General features: G+C 39.6%; 1 non-coding gene across 1 annotated transcript; it reads left to right on the forward strand.

The window, feature by feature from the left end:
- The first annotated feature begins 9,768 nt into the window (after positions 1 to 9,768).
- Positions 9,769 to 9,875, forward strand: LOC148773069 (U6 spliceosomal RNA). The gene has a single exon (XR_016037023.1). It is a non-coding gene; the product is annotated as a U6 spliceosomal RNA (small nuclear RNA).
- The last annotated feature ends 1,114 nt before the right edge of the window (positions 9,876 to 10,989 follow it).

Here is a 10,989-nt window from a genome sequence, read left to right on the forward strand (position 1 = left end):
CATATTAGAGGAAATAGACTTTAAAATAAAGGCTATGAACAGAGACTAAGAAGAACACTATCATGATCAAAGGATCACCCCAAGAAGAAGATCTAAAAATGACAATCATATACGGACCCAACATAGGGCACTGGACTATGTAAGGCAAATGCTAACAAGTATGAAAGGGGAAATTAGCAATAACACAATAATAGTGGGAGACTTTAATATCCCACTCAAACCTATGGATAGATCAACTAAACAGAAATTAACAAGGAAACACAAACTTTAAATGCCACCATGGACCAGTAGACCTGGTTGATACCTATAGGACATTTCACTCAAAAACAATCAATTTCACCTTTCTCTCAAGTGCACATGGAATCTTCTCCAGGATAGATCATATCTTGGGCCATAAATCTAGCCTTGGTAAATTCAAAAACAATTAAAACCATTCCAATCATCCTTTCTGATCACAATGCAGTAATATTAGATCTCGATTACAGGAAAAAAAAATAAAAATGCCAACATATGAAGGCTTTTGAATAACCAAAAAATCACAGAGGAAAAAAAAAAAAGAAAAATATGCATAGAAAGGAGTGAAAAGTGAAAACCCAACAACCCAAAACCTATAAGACACTGTAAAAGCTGTGTTAAGGGAAGGTTCATAACACTACAGACTTACCTCAAGAAACAGGAGAAAACTCAACTGAATAACCGAACTTCACACTTAGTTCAGATTAGTAGAGTTCAGTCGCTCAGTCATGTCCAACTCTTTGCGACCCCATGAATCACAGCACGCCAGGCCTCCCTGTCCATCATCAACTTCCCGACTTCACTCAAACTCATGTCCATCAAGTCGGTGATGCCACCCAGGCATCTTATTCTCTGTCATTCCCGTCTCCTCCCACCCCACCAATCCCTCCCAGCATCAGACTCTTCCAGTGAGTTAACTCTTCGCATGAGGTGGCCAAAGTATTGGAATTTCAGCTTTAGCATCAGTCCTTCCAATGAACACCCAGGATTGATCTCCTTAACAATGGACTGGTTGAATCTCTTTTCAGTCCAAGGGACTCTCAAGGGTCTTCTCCAACACCACAGTTCAAAAGCATCCATTCTTCGGCGATCAGCTTTCTTCACAGTCCAACTCTCACATCCATACATGACCACGGGAAAATATCATAGCCTTGACTAGACGGACATTGGTTGGCAAAGTAATGTCTCTGCTTTTTAATATACTATCAAGGTTGGTAATAACTTTCCTTCCAAGGAGCAAGCGTCTTTTAATTTCATGGCTGCAATCAGCATCTGCAGTGATTTGGGAGCCCAAAAAAATAAATTCTGACACTGTTTCCACTGTTTTTCCATCTATTTCCCATGAAGTGATGGGACCAGATGCCATGATCTTTGTTTTCTGAATGTTGAGCTTCAAGCCAACCTTTTCACTCTCCTCTTTCACTTTCATCAAGAGGCTTTTGAGTTCCTCTTCACTTTCTGCCATAAGGGCAGTGTCATCTGCATATCTGAGGTTATTGGTATTTCTCCCAGCAATCTTGATTCCAGCTTGTGCTTCTTCCAACCCAGCGTTCCTCATGATGTACTATGCATATAAATTAAATAAGTAAGGTGACAATATACACCCTTGACGTATTCCTTTTCCTATTTGGAACCAGTCTCTTGTTCCGTGTATAGTTCTCACTGTTGCTTCCAGACCTGCATACAGGTTTCTCAAGAAGCAGGTCAAGTGGTCTGGTATTCCCATCACTTTCAGAAAGTTCCACAGTTTATTGTGTTCGACACAGTGAAAGGCTTTGGCATAGTCAATGAAGCAGAAATAGATAATTTCCTGGAACTCTCTTGCTTTCTCCATGATCCAGCGGATGTTGGCATTTTGATCTCCAGTTCCTCTGCCTTTTCTAAAACCTGCTTGAACATCTGGGAGTTCACGGTTCACATATTCCTGAAACCTGGCTGGGAGAATTTAGAAAACGACTTTACTATTGTGTGAGATGATTACAATTGTTCGGTAGTCTGAGCATTCTTTGGCATTCCTTTTCTTTGAGACTGGAATGAAGACTGACATTTTCCAGTCCTGTGAACACTGTTGAGTTTTCCAAATTTGCTGGCATATTGAGTGCAGCACTTTCACAGTATCATCTTTCAGGATCTGAAATAACTCCATTGGAATTCCATCACCTCCACTAGATTTGTTCGTAGTGATGCTCTGTAAGGCCCGCTTCGCTTCACATTCCATGATGTCTGGTTCCACGTGAGTGATCATGCCATCGTGATTATCTTGGTCGTGAAAATCTTTTTTGTACAGTTCTTCTGTGCATTCATGCCACCTCTTAATATCTTCTACTTTTAGGTCCAAATAATTTCTGTCCTTTATCGAGCCCATCTTTGCATAAAATGTTCCCTTGATATCTCTAATTTTCTTGTAAAGATCTCCCGTTTTTCCTATTCTGTTGTTTTTCTCTATTTCTTTGCATTGATTGCTGAGCAAGGCTTTCTTACTAGCTATTCTTTGGAACTCTGCATTTAGATGCTTACATCTTTCCTTTTCTCCTTTTGTTTTCTCATCTCTTCTTTCACAGCTATTTGTAATGCCTCCTCAGACAGCCATTTTGCTTCTTTGCAATTTTTTTCCATGGGGATGGTCTTTTACCTGTCTCCTGTACAATGTCACGAACCTAAGTCCAGAGTTCATCAGGCACTCTATCTATCAGATCTAGTCCCTTAAATCCATTTCTTACCTCCACTGTATACTCATAAGGGATTTGAATAAACTTCACCTCTAAAACAACTAGAAAAGGAATAAATTAACAACCCCAGGGTTAATAGAAGGAAAGAAACCTTAAAAATTGGGGCAGAAATTAAAAAAAGAAAGAAAAGAGAACATAGGGAAAAAAAAAGAAGAAGGAAAAGTTGGTTCTTGAGAAGATAAATAAAAGTGACAAACCATTAGCCAAGCTCATCAAGAAACAAAAGGGAAAAATGAAATCAACAAAATTAGAAACAAAAATGGGGAAATCACAAATGACAACACTGAAATACAAAGGATCATAAGAGACTATCAGCAACTATATACCAATAAAATGGACAACGTGGAAGAAATGAAAAATTCGTAGAAAAGTCTAATTTTCCAAATATGAACCATGAATGAATAGAAAATCTTAATAGATCCACCACAAGCAAGGAAATTGAAACTGTAATCAGAAATCTTCCAGCAAACAAAAACCAAGGATCAGTCGAATTCACAGATGAATTCTCCCCAAAATGTAGATAACAGCTAACACCTATCTTACTCAAATTCTTGCAGAAAATTGAAGAGAAAGATAAATTTCCAAACTCATTCTATAAGGCCACAATCATCCTAATAATAAAATAAGACAAAATGAATAGTGAAGTCGCCTATTCGTGTTCGACTGTTTACAATCCCATTGACTGTAGACCACCAGACTCCTCCTTCTCAACAAGTAAGGGAACAGGATAAATGCCCACCAACCCAAATAAAAGAGGAAGAGATAGGGAAACTACAAAATAAAGAAATCCAAAAATTGATACTGAAAATGACCCAAAATCTTGAAAACAAATGGAGCTTCAGTTCAGTTTAGTTCAGTTTAGTCGCTCAGTCGTGTCCGACTCTCCACAACCTCATGAATCACAGAACTCAAGGCCTCCCTGTAGATCACCAACTCCCGGAGTTCACTCAAACTCATGTCCACAGAGTTGGTGATGCCATCCAGCCATCTCATTCTCTGTCATCCCCTTCTCCTCCCGCCCCCAAACTTTCCCAGCATCAGTGAGTCAACTCTTCGCATGAGGTGGCCAAAGTATTGGAGTTTCAGCTTTAGCATCAGTCCTTCCAATGAACAACCAGAACTGATCTCCTTTAGAATGGACTGGTTGAATCTCCTTGAAGTACAAGGGACTTTCAAGAGTCTTCTCCAACACCACACATCAAAAGCATCAATTCTTCAGCGATCAGCTATCTTCACAGTCAAACTCTCACATCCATACATGATCATGGGAAAACCACAGCCTTGACTAGACAGATCTTTGTTGACAAAGTAATGTCTCTGCTTTTTAATATACTATCAAGTTTGGTCATAACTTTCCTTCCAAGCAGTAAGCATCTTTTAATTTCATGGCTGCAATCAGCATCTGCAGTGATTTGGGAGCCCCCAAAAATAAAGTATGACATTGTTTCAACTGTTTTTCCTTTATTTCCCATGAAGTGATGGGACCAGGTACCATGATATTTGTTTTCTGAATGTTGAGCTTCAAGCCAACCTTTTCACTCTCCTCTTTCACTTTCATCAAGAGGTTTTTGAGTTCCTCTTCACTTTCTGCCAAAAGTGTAGTGTCATCTGCATATCTGAGGTTATTGATATTTCTCCCAGCAATCTTGATTCCAGCTTGTGCTTCTTCCAACCCAGCGTTCCTCATGATGTACTCTGCATATAAGTTAAATAAGTAAGGTGACAATATACAGCCTTGACGTACTCCTTTTCCTATTTGGAACCAGTCTGTTGTTCTATGTACAGTTCTAACTGTTGCTTCCTGACCTTCATACAGGTTTCTCAAGAGGCAGGTCAGGTGGTCTGGTATTCCCATCTCTTCCAGAATGTTCCACAGTTTATTGTGATCCACACAGTCAAAGGTTTTGGCGTAGTCAATGAAGCAGAGATTGATGTTTTTCTGGAACTCTCTTGCTTTCTCCATGATGCAGCGCATGTTGGCTATTTGATCTCTGTTTCCTCTACCTTTTCTAAAACCTGCTTGAACATCTGGGGTTTCATGGTTCACATATTTCTGAAGCCTGGCTTGGAGAATTCTAGGCATGACTTTACTAGCGTGTGAGATGAGTGTAATTGTGCGGTAGTTTGAGCATTCTTTGGCATTGCCTTTCTATGGGATTGGAATGAAGATTAACCTCTTCAAGTCCTGTGAACACTGTTGAATTTTCCAAATTTGCTGGCATATTGAGTGCAGCACTTTCACAGCATCATTTTTCAAGACTTGAAATAGCTCAACTGGAATTACATCACCTCCACTAGCTATATTCGTAGTGATGCTTTCTAAGGCCTACTTTACTCACATCCCCATTCCAAGATGTCTGGTTCTAGGTCAGTGATCACGTTATCCTAACTATCTTGGTCGTGAAGATATTTTTTTTTACAGTTATTCTGTGTATTCTTGCCACCTCTTCTTAATATCTTCTGCTTCTGTTAGGTCCATACCATTTCTGTCTTTATCGAGCCAATCTTTTCATGAAATGTTCCCTTGGAATCTCTAATTTTCTTGAAGAGATCTCTTGTTTTTCGTATTCTGTTGTTTTCCTCTATGTCTTTGCATTGATCACTGAGGAAGGTTTTCTTTCCTGGAGACAAGAATTGAGAAGAGTCAAGAAAGGTTTAACAAGAAGAAATAAAAAGTGTCAATATACAATATACAGTAGATGAGATCAAAAACACTCTGGAGGGAACGAACAATATTATAACGGAGGCAGAAGATAGGATAAGTGAGATAGAAGATAGAATGCTAGAAATAAATGAAACAGAGAGGAAAAAGGAAAAGCCAATTAAAAGAAATGAGGACAATCTCAGTGACCTCTAGGACAATGTTAAACTCCTCAACATTCGAATCATACGAGTCCCAGAAGAAGAAGACAAAAAGAAAGACCATGAGGAAATACTTGAGGAGATAATAGTTGAAAACGTCCTTAAATGGGTAAGGAAATAATCACCCAAATCCAAGAAACCCAAAGAGTACCAAACAAGATAAAACCAAGGCAAAATATCCCAAGACATATAATAATCAAATTAACAAAGATCAAACACAAATAACAAATATTAAAAGCAGCATGGGGAAAAGAAATAAAGTAACACTCAAGGGGATTCCCGTACGGATAACAGCTGATCTTTCAACAGAAATTCTTCAGGCCAGGAGGAATGGCAAGACATACTTAAAGTGTTGAGATAAAATAAGCTACAGCCCAGATTGGAGAAGGAAATGGCAACCCACTCCAGTGTTCTTGCCTGGAGAATCCCAGGAACGGCGGAGCCTGGTGGACTGCCATCTATGGGGTCACACAGAATCGGACATGACTGAAGTGAGTTAGCTGCAGTAACAGCCCAGATGACTGTACCCATCAAGGCTATCATTCAAATATGAAGGAGAAATCAAAATCTTTTCAGACAAGCAAAAGTTGAGAGAATTCAGCATCACCACATCAACCCTAATGCTAAAGGACCTTCTCTAGACACGAAACACAGAAACAGTGTATAAAATCGAACCCAAAACAATAAAGTAAATGGCAACGGGATCATGCTTATCAATAATTACCTTAAATATAAATGGGTTGAATACCTCATCCAAAAGACAAATAGTGACTGAATAGAAACAAAAACAAGACCTTTATATATGTTGTCTACAGGAAACACACCTCGAAATGAGGGAAACATACAGACCAAAAGTGAAGGGCTGGAAAAAGATATTTCATGCAAGTAGAGATTAAAAGAAAGCAGGAGAAGCCATATTCATATCAGATAAAATAGACTTTAAAACAAAGGCTGTGAAAAGAGACAAAGAAGTATACTACTTAATGATCAAATGATCAATCCAAGAAGATATAACAATTATCAATATATATGCACCCAACATAGAAGCACCACAATATGTAAGACAAATGCTAACAAGTATGAAACAGGAAGTTAACAATAACACAATGATAGCAGGAGACTTTAATACCCGATTCACACCTATGGATAGATCAACTAAACAGAAAATTAACATGGAAACCCAAACAATAAATGATACAATAGAGAGGCACAGGAAGATGGCAAAAGAATAGGAAGGGGTGACCACTTTCTCCCCACACAAAATCAGCAAAAGAACATTTGAACGCTGAGTAAATCCCACAAAACAACTTCTGAATACCGGCAGAGGACATCAGGCACTCAGAAAAGCAGCCCATAGTCTTCGAAAGAAGGTAGAAAATAGTATAAAAGATAAAAAGAGAGACAAAGGAGGGAGGGACAGAGCTCTGTCTTGGGAAGGGAGGCTTAAAGAAAAAGAGAGAGAAGTTTCCAAACCCCAGGAAACACTGGCAAGTGGAACCTCAGAGGGCCATATAACTGGGAGACAAAAGGCATAAATAATTAAAACTCACAGACTAAGTGCCCAGAGAAAACTCTCAGTGGAGAAGCGGCACAGACGCCCGCATCCCCCACTAGCAGGCAGGGACTAGGAAGGGAGGCCAGGGCGGCGGCTCTTAGAGGGAGAACCATGCTTGAACGCCCCAGCGCAGAGGATGCGAACTTAAAATAGCGAAGCAGACGCTGCAGCTAAAAGGCGAAAACTCTGCTAAAAGCCCCAACCTAGGACTATTCCAGCCCTGCTCCCAGAACAAAGCACTGAGCAGAGCGAGCCGGCAGTGGGCGGCCCAGTCCCCAGCCCCCACCAACACAGGCAGTGAGGGCAGCCAGTGCTGGAAGGGGCAGCCTCGACCCAAGAGAGGCTTCCCAAAACAAGCTACAGGCAGGCTTCCTTGCTAACCAAGACTTCTTGTGTTCGGGCCTGTCAATATGCACCTGAAAAAGTGCACCAGTAGAAAACCCAGAAAACCGAGCGGCAGGGACCAGGAAGGCTATAAATCACTGCAACTGCGCTCGCCAAAAGACTGGTCACCTGAGCGCTCGGACCAGGGAAGGCACAAAACGCAGGCCCAGCAAAGTCTGCGACTTTGTGGGTCGTCCGAGGACCTGAACCTGAGCCTCTCAGACCTGGCAAGTGCATATAACACAGCACCAGCTGCTGACGGCTCCCAGCAGAGCAACCTAGAGCATAAGCAACATAAACAGGGAAAACACACATGCCTCAAGCAGGAGCATTCCCAGTGTAGCCAAGACACTGCCTGCACTCCCCACAGATGCCAGGGATATTTGTTAGCAGCCTTGCTTCATCCCCACAGCACGACTGAACAGGTGAGCCGGGAAAAAAAAAAAAAAGTGTCCACCACTGCATCACTGCATCCTGGTGTCAGGACGGGAATTAGACACTGAGGAGACCAGAAAACAAAAGAGTTTTTCAACAGAAGGAACTACCTTGGAAGTAACAGAGGGAGAAGCCTTGAGCCTACTACAAGAATAAGACTGCAAACCAGAGGCGGAGGCTTAAGTCCAAATTCTGAGAACACCAAAGATCTCCTGTTTCAGAGAACATTAATTGATAGGTACTCATCAAATGCCTCCATACATACACTCAAACCAGGAACCACCCAAGGGTCAACAAGTTTCAGTGAAAGACATACCACACAAATTCTTCAGCAACACAGAAGAATAGCCCTGAGCTTGAATATACAGACTGCCCAAAACCACTCCAAACCCATTGACACCTCAGATTCATTACTGAACACTATATTGCACTCCAGAGAGAAGAAATCCAGCTCCACCTACCAGAACATCGACGCAAGCCTCCCTAACCAGGAAACTTTGGCAAGTCACCCATACAAACCCACACACAAAGAGGTAACTACATAATAAAGAGAACTCCACAAACGGCCAGAAGACAGAACAGCCACCCTGAACACAGCAATATAAGCAAGATGAAGAGGCAGAGAAATATCCAGCAAGTGAAGGAACAGGATAAATGCCCACCAACACAAACAAAAGAGGAAGATATAGGGAACCTACCCGATAAAGAATTTCAAATTTTAACTGTGAAAATGATTCAAAATCTGGAAAGCGAAATGGAGGTACAGATAAATAAAGTGGAGAAAAGGATTGAGAAGATGCAAGAAATGTTTAATAAGAAATTATAGGAAATATAAAAGTGTCAATATATAACGAATAATGCAATACATGAGATCAGAAACACTCTGGAGGGAACAAACAGTAGAATAACGGAGGCAGAAGACAGGATAATTCTAGAAGATAGAATTGTAGAGATCAATGAAACAGAGACGGAAAAAGAAAAAAGAATTAAAATAAATGAAGACAATAATAGATATATATGGGAGAATAGTAAACGCCCCAACATTCGAATCATAGGAGTTCCAGAAAAGAAGACAAAATGAAAGACCATGAGAGAATACTTGAGGAGATAATAGTTGAAAATTTCCATAAAATGCGGAAGGAAATAATCACCAAAGTCCAAGAAACCCAGAGAGTCCCCAACAGGATAAACCCAAAGCAAAATACTATAAGGCACATATTAATCAAATGTACAAAGATCACACACAAAGAACAAATATTAAAAGCAGTAATAACTCACAAGGGGATCCCCGTAAGGATAACAGCTGGTCTTTCAGCAGAAACTCTTCAGGCCAGGAGGGAATGGCAAAACATACTTAAAGTGATGAAAGTAAGTAACCTACAGCCCAGGTTACTATACCCAGCAAGGATCTCATTCAAATATGAATGAGAAATCAAAAGCTTTACGGACAAACAAAAGCTGAAAGAATTCAGCATTACAAAACCAGCTCTACAGCAAATACTATAGGATCTCCTCTGAACAGGAAACACAGAAAGGGTATATAATCTCGAACCCAAAACAATAAAGAAAATGGCAATGGGATCATACTTATCAATAATCACCTTAAACATAAATGGGTTGAATGCCCCAACCAAAAGAAAAAGTCTGGCTAAATGGATAAAAAAACAAGACCCCCATATGTGTTGTCTACAAGAGACCCACTTCAAAACGAGGCACACATACAGACTGAAAGTGAAGGGCTGGAAGAAGATATCCCATGCAAATAGAGACCAAAAGAAAGCAGGAGTAGTGCTCGCTTCGGCAGCACATAAACTAAAATTGGAACGATACAGAGAAGATTAGCATGGCCCCTGCGCAAGCATGACACGCAAATTCGTGAAGCGTTCCATATTTAAAAAAAAAAAAGAAAAGAAAGCAGGAGTAGCAATACTCATATCAGATAAAATATACTTTAAAGCAAAGGCTGTGAAAAAAGACAAAGAAGGAAACTGCATAATGATCAAAGGATCAATCCAAGAAAAGATATACCAATTACAAGTGTTTCTGCACCCAACATAGGAGCAACGCAATATGTAAGACAATTACTAACAAGTATGAAAGGGGAAATTAACAATAACATAATAATAGTGGGAGACACTTTAATACCCCACTCACACCTATGGATAGATCAACTAAACAGAAAAATAACGAGGAAACACAAACTTTAAATGATACAAGAGACCAGTTACCTAATAGTTCTCATTCGGACATTTCATTCTAAAACAATGAATTTCACCTTTTTCTCAAGTGCACACAGAAACTTTTCCAGGAGAGATCACATCCTTAGCGATAAATCTAGCCTAGGTAAATCCAAAAAAATTGAAATCATTCCAAGCATATTTTCTGACCACAATGCAGTAACATTAGATCTCAATTACAGGAGAAAAATTATTAACAATACAAACATATGGAGGCTGAATAACACGCTGCTGAATAATGAACAAATCATAGAAGAAATCAAAAGAGAAATCAAAATATTCATAGAAATGAATGAAAATGAACACAAAAACAACCCAAAACCTCTGGGACACTGTAAAAGCAGTGTTAAGGGGGAAGTTCATAGCAATAGAGGCACACCTCAAGAAACAAGAAAACGTCAACTAAATAACCTAACTCTACATCTAAAGAAACTAGAAAAGGAAGAAATGAAGAACCCCAGGGTTAGTAGAAGGAAAGAAATCGTAAAAATTAGGACAGAGATAAATGCAAAAAAAAAGAAAAGAGACCATAGCAAAAATCAACAAAGCCAAACTGAAAAACTACTAGCCAGACTCATCAAAAAACAAAGGGAGAAGAAAAAAATCAATAAAATTTATAATGAAAATGGAAAGATCTCAACCGAAAACACAGAAATACAAAGGATTATTAGAGAATACTATCAGCAATTATATGGTAAGAAAATGAATAACGTGGAAGAAATGGACAAATTCCTAGAAATGTACACCTTGTCAAAACTGAACCAGAAAGAAA

Source organism: Moschus berezovskii, chromosome Y (genome assembly GCF_049115385.1).
Source record: "Moschus berezovskii isolate FMDL1 chromosome Y, NW_MosBer_1.0, whole genome shotgun sequence".
Taxonomy (NCBI): Eukaryota; Metazoa; Chordata; class Mammalia; order Artiodactyla; family Moschidae; genus Moschus; species Moschus berezovskii.